We start from the raw sequence: 25,003 nt of genomic DNA on the forward strand, positions 1-25,003 counted from the left end.
GAACTACCATATGACCCAGCAATCCCACTACTGGGCATATACCCTGAGAAAACCATAATTCAAAGAATTATGGTTGAATTATGGTTATGGTTCAAAATGTTCATTGCAGCTCTATTTACAATAGCCCAGAGAGATGGAAACAACCTAAGTATCCATCATCGAATGAATGGATAAAGAAGATGTGGCACATATATACAATGGAATATTACTCAGCCATAAAAGAAACAAAATTGAGCTATTTGTAATGAGGTGGATATACCTAGAGTCTGTCATACAGAGTGAAGTAAGTCAGAAAGAGAAAAACTAATACCGTATGTTAACTAATACCGTATGTAAACTAATACCGTATGTTAACACATATATATGGAATCTAAAAATAAAAAAAAAATCGTTCTGAAGAACTTAGGGGCAGGGCAGGAATAAAGACGAAGATATGGAGAATGGACTTGAGGACACAGGGAGGAGGTAGGGTAAGCTGGGATGAAATGAGAGAGTGCCATGGACATATATACACTCCCAAATGTAAAATAGATAGCTAGTGGGATGCAGCTGCATAGCACAGTGAAATCAGCTCATGCTTTGTGACCACCAGAGGGGTGGGATAGGGAGGGTGTGAGGGAGATGCAAGAGGGAGCGGATATGGAGATATATGTATACATATAGCTGTTTCATTTTATTATACAGCAGAAACTAACAGAACATTGTTAAGCAATTATACCCCAATAAAGATATTTAAAAAAAAATGTTCTCCTCATGATTGTGCAGTGACAAAGAAAAGGGGGGAATTTTAACCAAACAGGACCCTATGTGGCCTTCCCAGGACAGGCCTTCTTTCATATCTTCTGCTTTAGCTCCTCTCTGAGGTACCTAGATAATGTTTGATGCAAATTTCCTGCGTTGTTTTGTAGATGTGAACCCCCGCCCCCCACACACACACAGACGCATACACCAGATGGAAGAACTACTTGACGATTATGAGCACATAGCCCCTGGTTTCCTGGAGCCTAAGGATTGACAAACTTAACCCCAGTGACACCATCCTGCTGCCTCACCATCAGCCAATCAGAGAACTGTGCACAAGCTGATCACGTACCCTGTGATCTCTCTCCCCACCCCCGGGCTTTAAAAATGCTTTGCCGAAACCTTTGGGGGAGCTCGAGCCTTTTCAGGGTATGAGCCACCTTGTCTCCTTGCAATAAACCTTTCTCTGCCCCAAATTCTGATGTTTCAGTTTGTTTGGCCTCACTGTGAGTCGAGCACTCGAACTTGGGTTAACAGCCTAGGGTCCCCAAAATACCATCTTACAAAATATCACCTTATCAGGGTCTGGATGCCAGTTCCTTTTATAGAACAGAGGGGGGAGAGGTGAGGAAGTAAAGTAAAAAGGCCATTTATCTTGCAAAACATCTCCTCCCATGGCCTGCCTCAGGGAGGGAATGTGTTAATTTCTTCTTTTCTGCAGTCATTCCCAGGTGGGTGGGGTCAGAATGTCTCTCTGTGACCTAAACAAAAGCACTTTAGTTTAACAGTCAGACAGAGGGGCAGAGTTCCCTGTAGCAGGCCATTATGTATGCTTACAGCTATAGACAGTGATTATAATAACAAAAGCAACGAAAAGCAAAGTTTAAAGGAAAAGAAACAGATCCAACATGGAGTCAGAATTGCCTCCTTCCTGTTACAACTCCCCACTGTCAATGTCCGTTTGGCAATCTTGTGGAAAAAGTGGTGACAACCATTCTAACTGCTTCATCAAATGGATCTTTCTGGGACTGTCTGCCGTCAGTGCCAGTATTCCAATTTTGAGATTTGTCCTCTTTTGTTCCTCTTTGAAAAGTGTTTACTTTACACCTGTAGACTTTAAAAGTATTCACAACCTAAAATTGAGAGTTACTGGGAATTTTGAGGACTTCAAGCCTGAGAGCCACTTCTCAAGTTAAGGAATTTAATGTTTTTCTGTGTATGGGAAGATGCAAGAATCTGGGCTCACTGAAATCATTCCTTTGATATGCACCTCAGCTATCTGGGGGCCTGTATCCTATATTCTCATATCCTGAGTTTCCTCAGGGCTCACCATAGGGAATGACTGCAGTCTGATGGCTGCTAAATGGCAGGTATTCTTCTCCTTCCTGAATATCTTCAGGTCTCACTTGCTCACTTTGTAGGGCTGCAATTGCTGGTGACAGATATGGCAGGAAATATTCCATTTCTCAGATCCTTTCCTCTTGTTAAGGAATTTCACCAATATTTGGGAGACATCTCATGATGAAATTTTGTCCCACAGCACTTGGAGGCTCATCCCAGATCAGGCGAAAATTCTTAATATGCCACTCCAGGTGCTAATTTTCTGATTAGGTCCTATTGATAATTAAAGATTCTCTGGATCCTCTTACTAGTCTAATATGAACCAGGAGATGTTTTCCCTTGTTGCCTCTTCCCATAACTAGAATCACACTATTACAGTTATTTTATGTTATAAATGGGATCTATTTCCTCAAGATGTTAACCATCATATATTTTGTTGGAGTCCTGGTTACACACTAGGTACTGTAAGACACAACAATTTTATAAAATAGGGTAAAATTGATGCAGCTAGTAACATTGACAAAGTCACCATGCAGCAGGGAGACACAAAACACAAACATTTTGGAAACAAAGAACAAATTAAAACAATGATTAGTATAACTAGTTGTAATCCAGCTGCAATAATGTGCAGCCAAAGGAACCATAACTGATTTAATGAGGTATCCACACTTTCACTGTACTGGCCATGCATACTTAGACATGCATGGCCTTAATCTTTGAGACAAGCATATGCTACTGGCAGGATCAACCAGGTAGAGAGAAAAAGATAAATGTTTCCTTTCTTTTTACAAAGACATACTTTATCAACTTGTCATACATCATAGCATAAGAGAAAAGATTTTGTTTTGTTTTGTTTTTTTAGAAAAACAAAGATTAAAGCCAGTATATTTCCCAAAGACATAAAGTTATAAATCATATTTACCAGTTCATTCAGTCCCATGTAATTAATTCCTGTTGATCTGGTTGAAGTAATCAGGTTTTCCACTAGTTTTGTCATTTGTTACCCAGTCCCATGATATTATCTAAAGGCCATCAGAAATTCATAATTGTTAAAAAGTTCCTTTTTATGAGTCTTCTTGAAAATCATTTTGTAAAAGCATCAGAACAAAACAAAGTAGTCTGGTTAAAGATTTGAGTACAATGCAATTAGCAGGAAATGTGGATATTTCTGTTACATATAACATTTTAGAATAACTAGAATTATGATTGATAACATATTAGGACATATCAGATGTTAGGGATTCCATATAAAATTTGGAATATCTATATTAATGACATTTATCCTTACTCTATAACCAAAGGTTCATCTCCAATCACTTGACAATGTTTTTGAAGTAATTTAACATACCAAATAAGCATAGTTTGGCATTCCTCTCTGAGATGTCTCAGAGATGTTCTTTTGAAGTATCCCGGAATCAGCTGGAAGCTAAAAAGCTTTAGTCAGATTTTGATATTTGGGAAGTTTGTTAAAAATATCAGAAAGGATTTAAAACACAACAGGATCATAGGTCACTGTGAAACAATACTTATTCATTTAACCAAAGTCACAAACCGATTAAAAGAAAACAAATATGGATCAACTAAGGGCACAGAAATTCATACAATCTGTTATCAAAAAGGAGCACTTCTAACAGGCAGAGAGATCAAATTCCAGTCTTGTATTAGCTTACTTAACAAAATTCATTTACTTAGTTAACTTCAATCTAAAGTTAGTTAATCCTGACCATTTATAAAACTTTATCTGTAAAATGTAATTCCATTCCTCATACCTTCTTAACTGAAAACACACACTCTACCATACTGAAATGTTGTTTTTCTTTTTAATTTTCAGTAGCTTTAATTATATATTTAAATTAGAATCCCCAACTCTTAAAAACCTTAATTTCTAGTGAAAACCAAGAGGCAAGTAATAGTTACCAAAATCTGGAGAGACTTTTAGATAATTTTTCAGAACATAATTATTCCTATAGAGTTAACCTAAAGGCTCTTATCTCGTTTACATTTACTTTAAAGTTTCATCATATCAAGTTATTTTTCTTGCTGACAAATTTGCAACAGGTATAACAAGATTTCATTTAACTTCTATTAAACCTAGGTGCAGTGAAAGTATTATACTTAATGTTGATGACTCTAAAGACACATGTATATTAGTTATATCAACAAACTTAAACATTAATACCAGGTATTATTTAATACTACATATTTCCCAGTTCACATGAACCTAAAACTCATTTAGCTTAATTTCTCTTGTATTTAGAATTGTTTGATTTGTAAGTAAGTGCTTACTTTTCTTCATGCCAATTAAATAGAGCTCATTTACAGATTAACCTCAGCAATATTATCCAAAGACAAAGACACATACAAACACACAGACAGACAGAGCGACCTCATAGTTCTTATTTCAAAATTTCAGCCCTGAATCAGGTATAGCAATGTAAAACCCATCAGTTTACAAAAGAGGTTGTATTAAAATACATTTCTGGCAGATGGAACAATCAAGCTCACTTGTCTAGTTGGCTAAATGTTTACAAAAAGACACTTAGGATTTCTATTTACCCTTGACAAGTCAATTTCTAAATTACTTTACCTTCTTTTCAAAATTTACATTTTAAAAGGATGGCAGAAAAGCAGAAATAGAGACACAGGTGTAGAGAACAAATGGATGGATACCAAGAGGGAAAGGAGGGTGGGAGGAATTGGGAGATTGGTATTGACACATATACACTATTGATACTATGTATAAAATAGATAACTAATGAGAACATACTGTATAGCACAGGGAACTCTACTTAATGCATTGTGGTGACCTGAATGGGAAGGAAGTCCAAATGGGAGGGGTTACATGTATATGTATGGCTGATTCATTTTGCTGTACAGTAGAACCTAACACAACATTGTAAAGCAATTATACTCCAATAAAAATTAATTTAAATAAAAAAGCTTATGTGCTATTTCCAACTGAATGAAAAAACACACAGAATAGTAAAAACTTATAGAATTCAGGTAAAGTAGTTTTGAGAAGGTAATTTATGGCTGTGAATAATTGTATTAAAAAAGAGAAATCTAAAATTAATATCTTAACCTTCCACTATTAAACACTGGAAAAAGAAAAGCAAGCTGAACTTAAAACAAGCAGAAGAAAAGATATAATAAAAATCAGAATGAAAATTAATGACATAGAGAAAATAATAGAGACATTCAATGCAAAAAAAAAAAAAAAAAGGGATGACAGAGATGAGTGTTCCTGAGAAGACCAGATAGGACATTTGCATCTCAAAGATACAGGCAAGTTTCTCCTTGGATGACTTTTTTCCTTCTCTGGGGTTTCCATGAGCACCATTTGTAGGTTTAAAGCATGCTCTGGTAGGACCCTGATGTCAAGATATTCTAGCAAAAAAGTTACTTGAGCATTTAATTTACAAAGGAGATGTCATCCCAAAAAAGGGGGATTGGGCACTCTGGCATACATAAGAAGCTATGTTTCAGGGTGAGGTCCCATAGTTGGCATTCTAAAGGCTGTAATAATGGATGGTTTTGTACTTCTCCAGAAACTCCTGTGACCATGATAGACTGAGATGTTTTCTGTACCACCTTGGTGTTTACCACAAAATATGTGGCACCCATATCTATTAGAAGTCAATCAACTTGTTCCCCACTGTCAAAGTTACCTGGGGCTCCTGTGGGGAAATTAGAATCGGATGCCTCAAGTCTAAGGGCGTCCCCTGGCCTCTTACAGGATATCGGCACAAGGGAAAATGCCCTGATGCAGAAGTGGCTCCCAATCCAAACTGTGTTCCCTGTTAGATCTTAGATGGTAACACTAAACCAGGTCTCTGTGTTCCAGGAGTTAACATAGAAACTTCTATTCGATCCCCGTGGGTAGGGGAAACAGGAGATGGTGAAAGTAATGAATATGCGGGAGGGGGCTGTTGGAAAAACCACCGGTGCAGCCTGCTTGGCCAGTGGGGGAGCTGGATAGGCCGGAGGGGGTTCAGATTTTGAAGTAACATGTCCCCACTCTCATTTTTCTCCCTCTTCCCCTTGTAGAACAGGTTCCCCCTTGGGTTTCCTTTCAGACTGCTACACCATAAGGTGGCAGTTCTCTGACTCCTTTTCCTCTTGATGCAATAGCACAAATGCTTCTACATACGGAATCTCATCTCTTTTCCCTGCTCTTCCGCAAAACACTTCTAATTGCAAGATCGTATAATAATTGAGTGAGCCATTCAGGAGCCATCGCTCTTCTGAACTTAACATATATTTGGTCCGCACCCTATTAAAATAGTATATCATGTCTTTCTTAGTCATAGGCTCACGGCTATGTTTTGCCCATTTCTCTAATATACTCCCCAAAGGACTCTCCTTTTGGATAGATGGAGTATTTCCCATTTTTATAAGTTTGATAACACCAAAGCACAAAACATGCAAACAAATTCCAACATCGACACACACAAAACCAAAACCAACGAACCGGTTCCCAAATCAGGTGAAGTCCAACAATAATTCCCCTCTCCAACATGGTACCACAACCAAACAAACTGGCTTGTCCCGTAAAGGAAAAGCCCAAATTGAGGGGGGGGGGATATGTTCTCAGTGTGCACACTGGAGCGACTTACCCTCTAAAATCGAGTCCATCTACTTGTAGAAGTTTGTCGGTTCCTTGCTTCAACTGCCAAGTGCTGGGGTAGCGGGTGCTGCTTCAGGGAATCTTGAAGGGAAGATCCTCAGGGCAACTAATCCTGGCAGCTGCTAGGGCCTTGCCCCAGTATTCCCTGACTGGTGCTGGCTAGCCATGAGCAGCAAGGCTCCTGGCTGGCTAAGCCAAAATTTTTACCAAATCCAAGATCACTCTGGTTACTGCACGACAGGCCAAAAAATCGGGAGATGAGGTGTTGAGGCAAGAGATAGAGACTTTATTTGGAAAGCCAGCAGATGAAGAAGATGGCAGACTAGAGTCCCCAGAAAATCATCTTATGGGGCCTGGATGCCAGTTCCTTTTATAGAACAGAGAGGGGGCGGAGGTGAGGAAGTAAAATAAAAAGGCCATTTATCTTGCAAAACATCTCTTCCCATGGCCTGTACCGGGGAGGGGATGTGTTAATTTCTTCTTTTCTGCAGTCATTCACAGGTGGGCAGGGTCAGAATGTCTCTCTGTGACCTGAACAAAAGCACTTAACAGTCAGGCAGAGGGGCAGAGTTTTCTGTGGCAGGCCATTATGTGTGCTTACAGCTATAGACAGTGAATATAATAACAAAAGCAATGAAAAGCAAAGGTTAAAGTAAAAGAAACAGATCCAACATGGAGTCAGAATTGGCTCTTTCCTGTTACAAATATTAATAAAGATTTTCCAGATATCTCATTAAAGTTCCAGTGTAAGATACACTTCAGACCCCTAATTTTTTCATGAATTCTTAGCTCAATAAAACTTTTGCAATTTAAACTGTTCTAGGGCAGTGGCTTTCAAACTTCTGTGACAATAACCCACAATAAGAAACACATTGTTCATCATGACCAATTACATATATACACATATATATGTGTATATATGTATTAATGTGCTAGTTGTGACCCACTAAAAAGATTTCCTGACCTACTAATGGATAATGGAGAAACAATTCTCCATGTTATCTCATGTTTCCATGAGTGTAGGCATTGTCAGTCCATTTGATTGCTATAACAAAATACCATAAATTGGGTGGCTTATACACAACAGAAACTTATTTCTCACAGTTCTGGAGGCTGGGAAGTCCAAGATTAAGGTGCCAGTAGATTTGGTGTCTGGTGAGATACTGCTTCCTTATAGATGGTCTTCTCACTGTAACTTCACATGGTGGAAGGGACAAGGGAGCTTTCTTTGGCTTCTTTTATAAGGGCATTAATCCCATTCATGAGGACTCCATCTTCATGATATAATCACCTTCCAAAGGCTCCGCCTCCTAATACCATCACCTTGAGGGGAAGTACTTCAACATATGAATGGGGGAAGGCAACAACATTCAGATCATAGTTTGTTTTAAACTATCATTTCAAGTATGATTGTATAGAAAGAAGTCTTGTAAGGTGTAGAATCTCCCTCCTGGGTGGAGAGCTGGTTTATTTCTTCACCAGTACAACAAAGATAATGTGTTCCTCTGGGGCTAACACTGGACAAGTTTTCTAGCAGCCCCCTTATAAAATCAAGGGGTTTCCTACGTTCCCGGTTTCTCAGCTGTGACACAAACCCACTGTGTGTGTAGCATTGACCTGCACTTCTCTGCATCTTTCCTGTGGGATTTCGTGACAAGAGGAACTGATAAAAACATGAAGCTCATGCTGCCTATTGTGCCATGAGTAATAAAGTTCTTTGTCTCTGACCCAGAAAATTTGTGCCATTCTGGCAACATCGACAGAACTATGGCAAGCTAAATTGTTAGCATACAAGTAGGATAAAATCTCTGATCCTTCACGTGACCTGCATCAGAGCCCATATTTTGAAAGACTTTTCTCTAGGATTTCCCCAACTGTTTGGTGGGTTATAATTCTTTCATATACAAATACATATATAGATATTGCTATTAGTTTCTACCCACCAGCCTACTAATAATTGTAGTAATGGCAAAGGAAGGGTTGGAAAAACAAAACAAAAAAGAACAACAAAAAGCTTTCATTTTTATAATCCTTTTATCTTGTCAATTTTAAATTGTGTCTCTATATAGGTCATTTTCAAAGTTTGGAAAAACTTCTGGATTTATATGCAAAGAAATTCTCAAACATGTCTATAAATTCAAGTAGTGTTTTTCACGATAATTAAACAAAATTCAGTGAATGCACATCATGGAGTTGTTACTGGGCCCTTTCCAGTAACAAATAGAAATGAATATCACTTCCACAAGACTCTTAGTCAAGCAAAGCTTTTTTAATATATTTTATAATTTTTATTTTTGTAAATTTTTTTAATTTAAAAAATGTTTTAACTTTAGTTTTTGAATTTTTTTATTAAAAAATTATTATTATTTTTTAAAAGAGTTCTTTGTTTCTTTTCTTTCTTTTTTTAAATTTTTTTTGGCTGTGCCAAGTCTCAGTTGCAGTATGCGGGATCTTTTAGTTACAGCATTCAGACTTCTTTGCATCATGAGGACTACTTAGCTACAGCATGCGAACTCTTAGTTGCAGCATGCATGTGGGATCTAGTTCCCTGACCGGGTATTGAACCAGGGCTTCCTGCAGTGGGGGCACGAAGTCTTACCCACTGGACCACCAGGGAAGTCCAGGCAAGCAAAGCTTTTTATTAAAAGAGATAGCTTGTGCACAAGGGAGAAGGCAGAAAAAAAAAGTCAGCTCCCGGAGTAGAAGGGGCAAGTTTCTTTTATAACAAAAGGGGGGCTTGTCTCATGATCATTGATAATTTCTAGAAATTGTAATACTTTTTTGATCAGTAGCAATTGGCTCCATGGTGGCTATCAGGAATAGGGAGTGCTTTTGTGAGGGGAAAGAAATGCATGAGAATTTTCTGTAAGAAAGCACAGGAACAGATAGGGTTAAAATTTATAGTTGAGTTTCTTGCCTTGTGGCAACTAGGTATACTCAGTGTAACAAAGATAATCTTTTATTCCTGCCAGCCTGTTTTTTGTCTCTAGGACTCAGATCCCCAGTACCTTTGTTCTTTAGCTTGCAAGGCCTGTTTTTCCCAAGGCTGTTCTCCAGTCCTTTCCCAAAATGACTGTACTCTTGTCTTCCTGTCTCAGAGTCTTATGCTGCAAGTGGAAGCAACAGACAAGTATACATAGAAACATAAATGGATTTTTACATATAGTGTTGACATCTTAGTTCCTCTCAGGATATAGGGAGTTAGAACAAGCATTGCTCCCAACATGAGCTGTATTAACTTAAATTCATGAATTTTTTTCAAACCTACCAAGAAGCTGAAGTTGCAGAGGAGCTACCCGCACCAAAATTAAAGGAGAGACAAAACCTAGAGAGAAAGGGAGAGAGGTTATCATGTCCTCACCTGAAGGAGATGAAAGCAGACACTGGTAAGAAGAGTTCAGCTAGAATATTTGACAACTTTCCTAAGACAAAATATGGGCAGGTGAGACACTGTGTGTGATGGTTAATTTTATGTGTCAACTGTGATAGGCCACTACCGAGATATTTGGTCAAACATCAGTCTAGATGTCTCTGTGAAGATATTTTTAAGATGAGATTAATATTTAAATCAGTATACATTGAGTAAAGCAGTTTACCCTACACAAAGTGATTGAGCCTCATCCAATCAGTTGAAGAACTAAAGAGAAAAAGACTGAGGTTCCCTGAGGAAGAGGGAATTCTGTCTCCAGACTGACTTCAGAATAGAGCTGCAAAATCAACACTTCCCAGGGTCTCCAGGCTGCTGGCCTTCCCTGCAGATTTCAGACATTAGAGCTCCCACAATTGCCTGGGCCAATTCTTCAAAATAAATATATATCACCAACAGATATTCGTAATCAAACAAGGATCTAAATGATGAAGAATGAGATTGGCTGGATTCTCCTAATTGCCCTTGGCAAAGTAGAGAAAGAAGAGGATGAGCTCAAGGATTCAATTTCCCAGTTCAAGTTACACATAAATGACTTGAAAGTTTTTAGGTTTTCCTTGAAAGAAAGCTTTATCTACTGTAGCTTCAGAGCTGAGATTGCTAAAGATCAGACTCAGAGTCTCACCCTATGAATTGCTGAATTACAATACAAGTTGAATTTACAACCTCACAGGGTGTCTACTGTCAAAGCAAGGGCATAGAATGGGAAGGAATGAGACACAGAAAATTGGAATAGGGACATAATAGAAAATTCTAGTAAAGCTGGGGATAATGGACCCCTAAATTATGAGTCTTCTTTGCCAGTAGAAGCAGCTGTTCCTGCCACATCTGATGAGATTAAACCTGCTTTGCCTGCCAAACTATAATGGCCAACACAGAGTTAGTTACCTTGCAAGAGAGAGCCGATTCTCCTCAGGACCCTCACCTACCATACTTCTTTGTTTTTAGACATATAACTAGACTCAAGTCACAGCAGGCCCCTAAATATGAGGAAGTATGAGGTACAAAATGTGACTCATGAGGCACACAACCAAAAGAACTACATGATTTTTTCTGACACTGATGAATAAAAATTTAGGGAATCTGTGTGGGAATGAATATTATGGATGTAGGATAACAGTGGAAGGAACATAAAGTTGGATAAGGCCAAATTTACTAATATGAGCCCACTAAGCAGAGATTCTGGATTTAATATTACAGCTCTGGAGTTAGAGAGGGCTCTAACAGTTTGGTTCATCAGCTGCAACATGGACAAAAAGGTAAACTGCACTAAATGCAGTTGAAAAAAGACTTGCTTTGGTATATTATAGAAGAAGGGATTCAAAGGCTTTGGGAGAAAGGAATGTTAGTGTGCATTTGTCATTTAGGATCTGCTGACACAACCTGGAAGGATGTAGAGGACACATCTTCTCACCATGACTATGAGAAATAAATTTGTGAGGGAACCCCTAAACAAATTCCCAGACTTGAGACAGTTTACAGCCCCCAAACTCCTTGGATGAAGAGGAAGCTGGCTTCCGTAAAGGAAGGATTCTGATACAGTGTCAAAAACTTAATGTTGGTAATCTTTCTCCCAGCCTTCCCCAATAGTACTTATGACTTTTTACCAGTGTGACTGTGTATTGATCAGGGTTCCCTAGGGGAGTAAAAAAAAGAAATATATATATTATAAAATATATAACATATATTTTATATGTATACTATGTACTACAGAATATATACTATATATTATAGAATATATATTCTATTATATATATAATATATAGTATATATTTATATATATTAAATATATATATTATATATAGGGAGAGAGGGAGAGAGAGATTTTTAAGGACTTCATTCACACAGTTGTGGATGCTGGCAAGTTAAAAATATGCAGGGGAGACTAGCAGAGTGTAGGCCCAGGAAAGAGTTAATTTTGCAGCTTCAGTCCAAAGACAATTTAAAGGCAGATTTCTCACTTCTTTGGGTAATGTCAGTCTCTTATTTCTTAAGGCCTTCAATGACTGGATGAGATCTACCCACATTATGGAGGGCAATCTGACTTACTCAAAGTCAACTGATTTAAGTAGTAACCTCATTTTAAAAATGCTTTCAGGGGCTTCCCTGGTGGTGCAGTGGTTGAGAGTCCGCCTGCCGATGCAGGGGACACGGGTTCGTGCCCCGGTCTGGGAAGATCCCACATGCCGCGGAGCGGCTGGGCCTGTGAGCCATGGCCACTGAGCCTGCACGTCCGGAACCTGTGCCCTGCAACAGGAGAGGCCACAACAGTGAGAGGCCCACGTACCACAAAAAAAAAAATAAAAATAAAAAATGCTTTCAGGAATTCCTTGACAGTCCAGTGGCTAGGACTCCATGCTTCCACTGCAGGGGGTCCAGGTTTAATCCCTGGTAAGGGAAGTAAGATCCCACAAGCCACACAGCACAGCCGAAAGAAAGAGAAAGAAGAAAGAAAGAAAGAAAAGAAAGAAAGAAAGAAAGAAAGAAAGAAAGAAAGAAAGAAAGAAAGAAAGAAAGAAAGAAAGAAAATTTTAAAAAACACTTTCACAGCAATATCTAGATTAGTGTTTAACCAAATATCTGGGTACCATGACCTAGCCAAGTTGACACATAAAGTTAACCATCACAAGTAATACTGTTGTCAACTTAGCATCCATACACATCTCCTAAAACGATGCTTAATTCCCAAATAGAAACAATAACAAGGTGGTACAGCTGCCTAATGTGATAAAAAAAAATCCTGAGTATAATCAAAAATACATTACACTACTCCTTCCCCAGAAAATGACAAATTTCTTTAGTGATATCCTCTCTTCTCTTTGATATCCTGATATCCTGTTAACTAGAACACTAGGATAAAGTCAACAGTACTTAAATGCTGTGTGATTAAAAGTCAATACAGTTTATGTTCTATGATGAGGGAATAAGATAAGGAAGAAAACAATGATATTTGTGATATATATACATATTCATACATATTAAGAAGTAATGCTCATGACAATTATAGTCCTTGATTCTGTTACTGGTCACATGGTTGTATCTAGTATTTAAAACAATCTTCTTCCAAAAAATAAAATAAAACTACCTTCCTCCACTATCTATTATGTATTCCCTTTGTGCTTAGTAAACACTACAAGTGGTTTTCTTATCCAAACAGGTGACCTAAATTTTCATTCCTGAAGGATCTGGGCCATTAGTAGTCCTGCCTAAATTGGGTTATTGTAGATTTCCATTGACTTTAATCACAGGGCATGGTAATGTGCCCTAAAGGTTCCTCTGTATTCCAGACATACTCTTCTATACATCTACTTGTGGAGTAGTAGTCCAATTTTCCCCTGGTAATCAGCATCAGTCAATACAGTTACCAAAGTAACTCATTTCTTTGCTGTTGTTTCAGACACATGAGGAGCCCAAAGTGGCTGTGAAACAATCTTAACCTCCAGTTCAATGAAATCATTGTTGTGTTTCCTGGTGGAATCATTTCTCCTTTTGGAACTAAGACCTCTAGGCCAGCAGAGCATAAGTTCACAGGAACAGAAAGAAAAAAATATGACAGTTCATAAATATGGGTAATAGTGAGTGGTAAGACATCCATTTCCACTCCTTGATTCCTGGCTTGAATCATAGCTATGGGAGAAATAACATCACATATTGAATAATGATTCAGAGCATATACAGACCCCCTGAAGAAATTTGTCCCAACCCTACAAGGTCTTGCCACCTAGCAGGCCTTATAACTGAGTCCTCAAAGGGTCATTCATCATCCAATCAAGACAGGTGCTTCAAGACGATGGAGAACATGGCAAGATCAGTGAATTCCATGAGCATGTCCTCATTGCCACCTATATTTGCTGTAAAGTAAGGTCTTTGATCAGAAGCAATGCTATGTGGAACAACATGACTGTGGGTAAAACATTGTGTAAGGGCTTCCCTGGTGGTGCAGTGATTAAGTATCCGACTGCTAATGCAGGGGACACGGGTTCAAGCCCTGGTCCAGGAAGATCCCACATGCCACAGAGGAACTAAGCCCATGCGCCACAACTACTGAGCCTGTGTTCTAGAGCCCACGTGCCACAACTACTGAAGCCCACACACCTAGAGCCCATGCTCCTCAACAAGAGATGTCATCGCACTGAGAAACCCGCACACCACAGCGAAGAGTAGCCCCCGCTCACTGCAACTAGAGAAAGCCCACATGCAGCAACGAAGACCTGATGCAGCCAAAAAAAAAAAAATGTCTGTAAGTCCAAAGATGGTAGCAAAAGCACTGCATGCCAGAAAGGCAAATCTGTATCTAGAGTAAGTATCTATTCCAGTAAAAATGAAACAACACCAATTTGGAAGCACCCCAATGTAATTAAATTGCCACTAGGTAGCTAGATGATTACCATAGACAATGGTGCCATGTTGGGGATTCGGTGCTGGTCTCCAACATCAGCAGATTTGGCACTCAGCAGTGACTATCGCCAGGTTTGCTTGGTGAGTGGAAGCTGTGTTGTAGAGCCCATACATAACCTACATAACTGCCGCTATGGCCACTTTGTTCATGAGCTCATTGGGCCATGCCATGGGTGGATGGGGGAAAAAGTTGGCTGGATTCTACAGAAAAGGTCATCCCATCCACTTGATTATTAAAATACTCCTCTGATGAGGACTCCCCTTGGTGAGCATTCGCATGCAACACAAATATCTTCATGTTTTTCATCCATTCAGAGAGGTCAATCCACATACCTCTTACCCAGACCTCCTTGTCACCAATTACTCAATGATTATTTTTCCATGGCCCTGACCATCCAGGCAACCCATGGGCCACAGCCCTTGAATAGGTATATAGTTGCTCATCTGTCCATTTCTCCTTCCATGGAAGATGAACAGCTAGGTACATATAAAAGTTCTGCCCACTGGAAGAATTTCTTTTACCACATTCCTTCAGAAATGTCCCAGAAAGAGGCTGTAGTGTTGCAGCCATCCATTTACAGGTATTGCCTGCATATAACACAGAATTATCTGTAAAAGAGAACTGCATCTTCTCTTCCTCTGTTAACTGATTGTAAGAAAAGCCCCATGAGGCAGTAGGTACAGGATGAGAAAGAGAAGGTAGTGTAGCAGGGGTAAGGACCATGAGCATGTGGACCAATTCAAGTGACTTGCATTTTCCTTCAGGGCCTGCTCAAGCCCAATCTCATATACACCACTTCTATTTGATAGTGGAGGACTGCTGTGCATGCCCAATTTTATGGCTTGGTGCATCAGACACACCCAGTTCATGATAGACAGTTGAGGTACATGGTAACTTGATGGACTGTGCTTAAGCATTCAGCCTGTATTAAGGCCCAGTAGCAAGCCCAAAGCTATTTCTCAATGGTTTTTGAAAGTAATTATCCACAGAAAATGACAGGACTTTGCTTCAAAATCTTAAGAGCCTGCACTGTGATTTACCTATAGGGAACTGCAAAAGGTCCAAAAAGCATCACTTTCTGCCACTGCCACTTCAAGCACCATTGAATCTGCTGGATCATATAGCCCATGTGGCAGAGCAGCTTGCATGGCAGCCTGGACATTAGAGCCTTCTCTTGTTCTAGGACTCACTCAAAACTAGCAGCTTTTGGGGTCACATGGTAAAGGGGTTGAAGTATTACATCCAAACAGAAAATATGTTCCCTTCAAAATCCAAAGAGGCTCATTAGGCACTGTACCTCCTCTTAGGTTGTAGCAAGGGTCAGATGCAACAAATTGCTTTTCACCTTAGAAGGGATATCTTGACATGCTTCATAACACTGGACTCCTAGAAATCTGACTGAGATAGAAGACTTCTGAATCTTCATAGAATATATTTCCTACCCTCTGACATGCAAATACATTGGCAATAAGTCTAAAGTAGGTGCTACTTCCTGCTCACTAGCTCCAATCAGCATAATTTCATCAATTAAATGGACTAGTGTGATGTCTTGTGGACAGGAAAGGCAAAAAATGATCTCTATGTACTAAATTATGACTTAGGCCTGGAGAATTGATATACACCTAGGGTAGGACAGTCAAGTTATATTGTTTGTCTTGCTAATTGAAATCATACTTCTTCTGGTAGTCTTTACCAACAGATAAGGGGAAAAAATTTATCAACTCAATAGCTGCATACCAAGTACAAGTGGATGTGTGAATTTTCCCAAGAAATGAATCTACGTATAGTATAGCAGCTAAAATTGGAGTCACCACCTGGTTAAGCTTATGATAATCTACCTTCATTCCCCAAGAGCCAACTGTTTTCTGCAAAAGCCAAATATGGAAGTTGAATGAGGATAAGGTGGGAATCACCACCCCTGCATTTTTCAAGTCCTTGATGGTGGCATTAATCTCTGCAATGACTCAAAGAATGAGGTATTGCTTTTGATTTACTATTTTCATAGGTAGAAGCAGTTCTAGTGGTTTCCACTTGGCCTTTCCCACCATAATAATCCTCACTCTACAATTATGGAACCAATATAAGGCTTCTGCCAGTTGCTTAGGATGTCTCTTCCAATTATGCTTTCCAGAACAGGGGTAATAACCACAGGATGAATTTGGACCTGAGTGTGTGTGTATGTGTGGGTGTGTGTATGAAAGAGAGAGAGAGAGAGATAATCTGCAAATTGGAGGACTAGGAAAACTGGTGGTGTAATTCAGTCTGAATCTGAAGGCCTAAGACCCAGGAGCGCTGATGCCAAGGCAACAGAAGATGCATGTCCCATCTCAGGAAACCCCTGGGAGTTCCAAACAAAAAATTGATGTCCATCCCTGCTGGCTGCTCCACCAGGCTCTTCACTCCCTCTGCAGCCCCATAAAATGCAAGACCAAACTCTGATGAGCAGCCCCTGTGACTGAAAAAGATTTGGTTCCTTCTGCCCTTCCCTGTGGGCCTAGGGATAGCTTGGAGTGCCTCACTATCATTTATCCACACATTTCAGCTTTTAAAAATAAACAAGGCTAGGAGTTAGACTGATGTCTCTCTGCACTCAGGAAGAACTGGAGGACCTATGTCAAGATTTGAGTTCAATATAAAAAGAAAATATACTTCTTGAGCTTTTAGGTACTGGTGCTTAGATGACTGTTATCCCTGCAATGCCTGGCACTAAGAAGAGGGAAAAGCAAAATAATGTTCTCTAGTTTGGGATATGATGCCACTGTAACCCAAGTCTGACTATAGGTATGTCCCTTTGGGTCCCTACAAACCTCCACCATTATAGTCCCCATTACTGGATGTATTATTGATGTTGATGTTTCTGTGCACCTCTGCTAGCCTTTGCCTCCAAGCTCTGATAGGAATTGCTGTACTTAGGGCCATTATAAAGGGGCATATAGAAGACTGTAAGCCTTCCTGATTCATAGGCTATAACTAATAACCTCACCGTTTGATTGGACCATAGGAAAGCCTTAGACTGACATAAAATAAGCCCCCCTATGAGGATAAGGCATTTGGATAAAAATTCTCTCTGACCCCAAATAAGCTTTTTACCAGAGAGAACATTATGCTGAAAAGGGAGACCATAACCAACAAGCAGACTGTGTTTGATAGTTAAATGTAGAGATTGGCCTGTCCTCTGTCCCAGAGCAATCGGATGTACAGCTACTTCCTAGACCCATAAGACGACAGTCCATAAAAAGTCAGACACCATCTTACTAGACCTGTACATATGGACTGCCACTATCATCAGAAGTTGCCAAAGCAGCATGAATAGCTACCCTGCCTGCCAGAGCCTGGCCAAAGCTCAAAATACCACCCAACAGACCAGGACTTTCTTGGTAGGTAGATCATATTGGGCCTCTCATGCCATCCAGATGGTTTTTCTGCAGTTGATAATTTCACCAGGTTTGGCCTTTCTATCTCCAAGTGTTCCATTGACTCAGACCACACTATCCAGGCCCTATGAGACCACATTGGTCTCCTGTTTAGATTTCCTGAGCATATTGCATCAGATAACAGCCTGAATTTGTGGACCAAGCTACATATTGGTGGACCCAATCATGAGACATACTATGGAATATCCATGCTCTATATCAGCCCCAAGCTGCAAGTGTGGTTGAGTGTTCTAATGGACTATTAAAAGACAGGCTTAAGCAACTGACGGGAGGGGACAAGACAGCCCCAGTCTAGACTAAACATCTCAGGCAAGCAGTTCCCCAAAAGGGTACTTCTCATTTGCTCCTTATGTTTGACCAGACTGTCTGCTCTCTTCCTTCGATTGTATACTCTTCTTTTATAGTTATTCACACCTTGGTCACTGTGGAAGATGCTGCAAGAGCCTTCTATTCCCTTTGACTCCTTTTCAAAGACTCAAGTAAATGGGAGATTGAAATAGCTATTAAACAACAAGGGTTGGGGAATTATATAAACACATTTTTGAAATCTTTTGAAAATTCAGGATTTTGTTCTAACCAATTCTTAAACATGATGTGTTTTATGATTACATTATAAAAATATTTTTCTGTAAAAATACTTTTGTTCCTCTTGCATGCAATCCTTCGGAACAAAATGTCTAGATAAAACTGAGGAATGATTTAAAATGTAATATGGGACACACTGATAATGAAAACCACAAACTAAATCCCTAACACCTAGGAAAACACAGGGGTGGTAGAGGGCATTAATAATCTTTATGTTTCAGAACTACTCCTGAAAGAGTTCCCCTCCTTTTAAAAACAACTCTCTGTGTTATCTTTCCAAGCTGCAGACTGACTGCTTCTTCAGACTGACTGCTGAGCCTATGATCACACCTGACAATGTTAACAATGAGACAACAGAGGATGGCCTCAGCTCCTGCGATTTCCACATGAAATATCTCTATATGTCATCCACATTTGTGTGGCAGATACACTGATGTCACAGACAAATAAAACTGTTTAAAACTGACTGCTTCAGGCAGTCCTTCTTAAACCAAATACTAAACTAAATGATATGGACTAGACAGGGAATCCCACAGCAAGAGACCCCCATACTGGAAAGTCACATTGAAGGCCTTGTTAACGTGACTGTCTGATGAATATATGTCTAGTTCAGAATGACCTAACAATGTAAACTCTTTGTTTTCAGGGATACCAAATGTGTCCTCTGGGATTATGCTTCTTATGTATGTACCCTGATTATCATTACATTGCTTCACCACTGGAAGTCATTCGGGTCAGCTGTGCTGTACCTAAATTGATACCTCAGGCCAGGTAAAAATAAAAAAGATTTATACAAAAACTTAAAGAAAAAGCCTCCTGAGGAAACAGTATGGAGGTTCTTTAAAAAATTAAAAATAGAACTACAATATGATCCAGCAACTCCACTCCTAGGTATATATCTTAAGAAAATGAAAACACTTTGAAAAGATATATGTACCCCAATGTTCGTAACAGTATAGCAACATTATTTACAATTGCCAGGATATGGAAACAACCCAGCTGTCCATAAACAGATGAATGGATAAAGAAGATGTGGCATATATATACATATATACACATACACAATGGAATATTACTCAGCCATAAATAATAATAAATAATAATGAAATTTTGTCATTTGCAGCAACATAGGTGGACCTGGAGTGTATTACACTTAGTGAAATAAGTCAGACAGAGAACAACAGATATTCTACGTTTTCACTTAAATGTGGAATCTAAAAAATAAAACTAAATAGTGCATATAAAAGAAGAAGACTCCTAGATATAGAGAAAAAACTAATGGTTACCAGCAGGGAGAGGAAAGCGGAGTGGGGGAGAGTTAAGAGAAGGGGGTTAAGAGGTACAAACTACTAGGTATAAAATAAATGAGATACAAAATGTACAGCACAAGGAATGTAGCTAATATTTTGTAATAACTTTAAGTGGAGTACAAACTATAAAAATATCAAATCACTATGTTGTACACCTGAGACTAATACAGCATTGTAAATCAAATATACTTCAATTTTGAAAAAGAAAGGTAAAAACCTCCTCCTGTCTCTCTAAATTAGACCCTAATGATAAGTTATGAAATATTTTTTCCTGGCTAAGCAACTGAAATTCATGGTTATGTTCAATCCTCCAGGCAGGCCTGATCATCCTGCTTGGAGTGGTCTTGATCATAGCCTTAGTCTGCTGTTGTCTCTGACTAATCACCTGGTTATTGTCACAGCACCTCAAAGTCTAACTTATTCAGTTTCATGATGGAGTAGCCTAAGTTTCTTGCTCATGTCATAAAAAATACAACAGTAGAGTTAAGGAGTCCAGCTGCTGGTTAAAAATCTATGTGTGATTTTTTTATGCCTGACCACAAGCAATTACAAAGGCCTTCCTTGGCAAGCCTCATGGGGGAAGATGCCCTCCCCATGCCAGACAAGGGACACAGCCAATGCATAGCAGCCTGTGAAGGAAGTTGCAGTCTAGGACTCAAGCTTCTCTGGCAGGTCATGCTCCTCAAATATTTACATTCCTAGTCCCAGCACTTTCATTCTTAGGTCTCTTTATCTGAGGCCATGGGCATAGTTCCTCTTTACACATCTCTGCAGAGACCTTCTTATGGGGGAAAGAGGAAGAAACCTTGAGGACACTTCCATACTCTCACCCAGTACCCAGGCCTCTCCCCTGACCCTGGACCCAATTCCAACATGTGTGGGCTCAATCCTACAAGACCACTCTCCACTTCAGGTGCCAGTCTCAAGCCCAAGTTGTTATTGTGTTTCTGACTGACTGGATGTAAATTGGAGGTTCCAGTGACCCCTTCCAACACAGAATGCTAATCACAAGTCTAGGTTGTTACCTGTACTTCTGACCAACTGGCTATAAGTCAGAGGTTCTCCTAACCCCCTCCTCAGGTTAAATTAATTGGCCAGAACAGCTCATAGAACTCAGGAAAACTGTTTACTCACTAGATTACTAATTTATTATAAAAGGATTTTAAAGGATATGAATCAATGACCAGATAAAGAGATACATAGGGTGAGGTCCTGAACAAAGGAGCTTCTGTCCTTGTGGAGCTTGGGGCCCTGACACAGTGGCACAAAGAAGCACCCTGCTTCTCCCACATGGAAGCTCTCTGATAAGGAACAAAAAGCTGTCCTTTTGGGTTTTTATAGAGGTTTCATTACATAGTCACAATTGACTAATCATTGGCCAGTAGTGATTGATTCAACCTCCAGCCTCTCTCCCCTCAGAAATCAGCAATGAGACTGAAAGTTCCAACCTTCTAATCACTTGGTTGGTTCTCCTGGCAATGAGCCACCATTTTTAGATGCTTCTAAAAGTCACCTCATTCATGTAACACAGGACACTTTTATTCACTCCTCTCAACACTTAGGAAATTCAAAGGATTTTGGGATCTGTGAGCCAGGAACTGTGGATAAAGACCAAATATGAGAAATATATTTTGGTCATTTAAAGTGGTGGTCCCGAACCGTTTTGGCACCAGGAACCAGTTTCGTGGAAGACAATTTTTCCACAGACCGGGGGAGAGAGGGGATGGTGCAGGTAGTAATGTGAGCATTGGAGAGCAATGGGGAGTGGCAGATGAAGCTTCGCTGGTTTGTTCACTGCTCACCTCCTGCTGTGTGACATGGTTCCTAAAAGGCCACAGACCAGTACCAGTCCATGGCCCAGGGGTTGGGGACCTCTGATCTAAAGGACCAAATATATATTTCTTATAAATCACAATATTGCACCCTCTCCCCAACACCAGAATCCATAAAACTGCCAGGGCCTTTGTTTAGGACTCTATCAAGAATGAGATGGCTCCCATGTTTATACTGATCTACCTGACTGTTGATTGGTGTACCATTCCATGGTGCAAATTGGAATAGGAACAGTGAAATAAGCCAGACACAGAAAGAAAAATACTGTATGATCTCACTTATACGTGGAATCTAAAAAAGTCAGATTCATAGAAGCAGAGTGGGGAGGTGGGGGAAAAGAGGAGATGCTGATCAAATACTACTGTACTGTATTATTAACTATAATCTAGACATTTGCCAAGAGAATAAATTTCAGTTGCTCTCACCACACACACAAAAAATATAACTATGTGAGGAGGTGGATATGTTAATTAGCCTGACTGTAATAATCATTTCACTATGTATATGTGTATCAAAATAATTTTTATTAAAAATAAATAAAATTCATTTTTGTCTTTTTTATTGCTCTAAAAGTCTAAATATATAGTCTGAAGCAAAAATAATAGCAATGCTTTTTATTGTTTATAGTATATATAAAAGTAAAAAGTATGACAATAATAGCACAGATGTGGGGGGAATTGAGAATTTTCCATTTTAAGTTTCTAATAATGCACTTGAAACTATATAAGGTTATTTAAAGTTAGGCTCTGATTAATTAAAGAAGTATTTTGTAGACCCAATTGTAACCACTAAAACCAATTATTTTAAAAGCAAAATAAAAGAACTAATCAATAGAAGAGATATAGTGAAATCCCAAAATGTTGATTAACACCAAGAGAAGTCAAGAAAATAAAGGAAACAAAGAACAGATGGAACAACTAGGGAAAAATGTATCACTAGGCACATTAAATATGAATTGTCTAATCACACTGGTTATAAGAGATTATCAAATTTGATTTAAAAATGACCAATACCCAACTCTATGCTGGCTACAAGAAACTCACTTTAAATATAAAGCTATAGTAGGTTAAACATAAAACGATGGAGAAAAATACACCATTAAAACATTATCCCAAAGTTAGCTGGAATAGCTATATTAATATGAGGAATAGTATCAAGGCTAAAGAAAACATTAAACAATGATAAACAGGTCAATTCATTAAAAGAAAATTGAATCCTAAATGGTCATGCACCTAACATCAAAACTTCAAAATATATGAGACAAATGGATGGAACTGAAAGGAGAAATAGACAAATCCACAATTATATTTGGAGACTCCATCACCTTTCTTTCAGTTACTGATACAACATGTAAACAGAAATCAGTAAGTGTGTAGAAGACCTGAACATTATCAAACAGCTAGAATTAATTGGCCATTATAAAACACTATCCAACAAGAACAGAATATAATTTATTTTCAAGTTGTAAAAAATTAACAAACAGAAACCTCAAATGAAAAGAGTTGGGAGACCAGAAGGGAGAGTTCTTATGTCCTGTGATGAAAGCAAAACCCACAGGAAGAAGAAACACTCCTCTTCTTTCCTGGCAAGGACTCAGCCAATGAAAAGTCATGGCATCTTTGTTTATGATAGCCCTTCCAACTTTTATTTCCACTCTACAAAAAGAAAATGCCCTCCCTTGTTGTGTGGGGACTTGTATGTGGTTCACCATGGTTGCAGACCCCATATTGCAATCCTCTGCTGATCCTGAATAAACTCATCTTTGCTACAGAAATATCTGCCACAATATATATTTCAGGTCAACATTTTGGTGGCCTGGACAGGGACCAGAGAAGACCCTCTGATGGATCTGGGGATGGTGAGCAAATAGGTGCAGTACCCATTTGAGGTACAACTGAGTTATAATCGAGCCCATTGTTGCTCACTGTTTTCTTGATGACCACATAGTTTGAAGTTATGTCTTTATCCTAGATCCAAACTCACACACTCTTTGTGCTAAAAGGTCCCCAGGTTTTATTCAGGATCCATTTTAAGGTTTTGCTTTTCTGATTAAGACCTTGTTCTGTATATGAATCGTTTTTTGGCACTTCAGTCTGATTTTGAGCTCTGTCTCAACCAAAGCTGGCTGAAAATGTCTTTGACCCAATTCCTTTGGGAATGAACTGCTTCAGATGAAACTGTGCCAGTTTTTTAGACTTTCAGCCTATTCCTTTGGAAAACCTATCTCTGGAGATTGGCAAAAAACAAAAACAAAAACAAAAACAAAAAAAAACCCTTCAGCCTGGCTCCTCCTCAGAATCAAGCTGTCTTCTTAGTACTGGCTGGGATTGGCTTGTTAGTTGTTAGAATTGAGCTATTTGTACCGTACACTGTTTAAGTTGTTTGAAAATTGTTCTTTAGTCTAGAGGAAAAACCTCTTATAAATGGAATCCCAGTTATCTAAGTATTTTGAGGGTGCCCCAACCCACAGGGATTCTGGCCAATATTACGTTTAAAAATCATGGTCCTTTGTCATGTGCATTTCTAACTACTTGGACCAACCTGACCAAAGGTAATTTAGAAAATCAATGGAGATTATGAAGAACTTTTGAAATCCTCAATCTTAATTTTCTTAAAACTGAATTGGACTACAATATTAAAAAAATCCCCAGAACTGAGTGGAATGCTTATTTCTGTTAGTATTTTAAGGCTTCCCAATGTTATAAGGAGTCTAAAATTGCCTCTCTACAAAATAAGATTTTAAGATTAACTGAGGCTAACAAACAATTAAAGAAAGATATAATGTCTCCTGAAGACTTACTTAGGCTCTAGCTTCTTTGTCTCAGGCTCTACTTCTGACACCATCTTATCTCTCTTCCTCAGCTCCTCATGGCCAGACTCCACTTCTGGCACCATCTTCATCCTTCCCTTCTATTCGGCCTACAGCTCCCCTATACCCTCAATTCCCCCATATGAATTCTCTCACCTAACTTCCCCTTTTCTCTGAAGTTCTCCTCATTCCCTTTTCCTCTGAACTTGTCAGAGCATGTCCTTTTAAGATTAAGCCTTTTAAGAATTCAGAAGCTAAAATCTTAATTTCTTATATTCCCTGGTCTAAACCTGAACTGTGAGCCATAGTCAAAGGTTTTCTCAAAGTAACCAAAGGAAAAAAAAATAACCAAAGATTCTCACAGGTTTGCTGAGGAATTTAATATAGTGATTAAAACTTATAAGCCTGGTTTTCCAGCTTATGACAGCTAGTTCATATGCTAGCCGATGAAGGCCAAGCCCAGCATTGAATAAAACCCACTAATTGGGAAAATCCTG

At 39.0% G+C, this 25,003-nt stretch overlaps 1 pseudogene; it reads right to left on the reverse strand.

Moving 5' to 3' along the window:
* Positions 1 to 24,592, reverse strand: part of LOC137216634 (uncharacterized) — a 65,619-nt pseudogene extending 41,027 nt beyond the window's left edge.
* Between the last annotated feature and the right edge of the window lie 411 nt (positions 24,593 to 25,003).

Source organism: Pseudorca crassidens, chromosome X (assembly GCF_039906515.1).
Source record: "Pseudorca crassidens isolate mPseCra1 chromosome X, mPseCra1.hap1, whole genome shotgun sequence".
NCBI lineage: Eukaryota > Metazoa > Chordata > Mammalia > Artiodactyla > Delphinidae > Pseudorca > Pseudorca crassidens.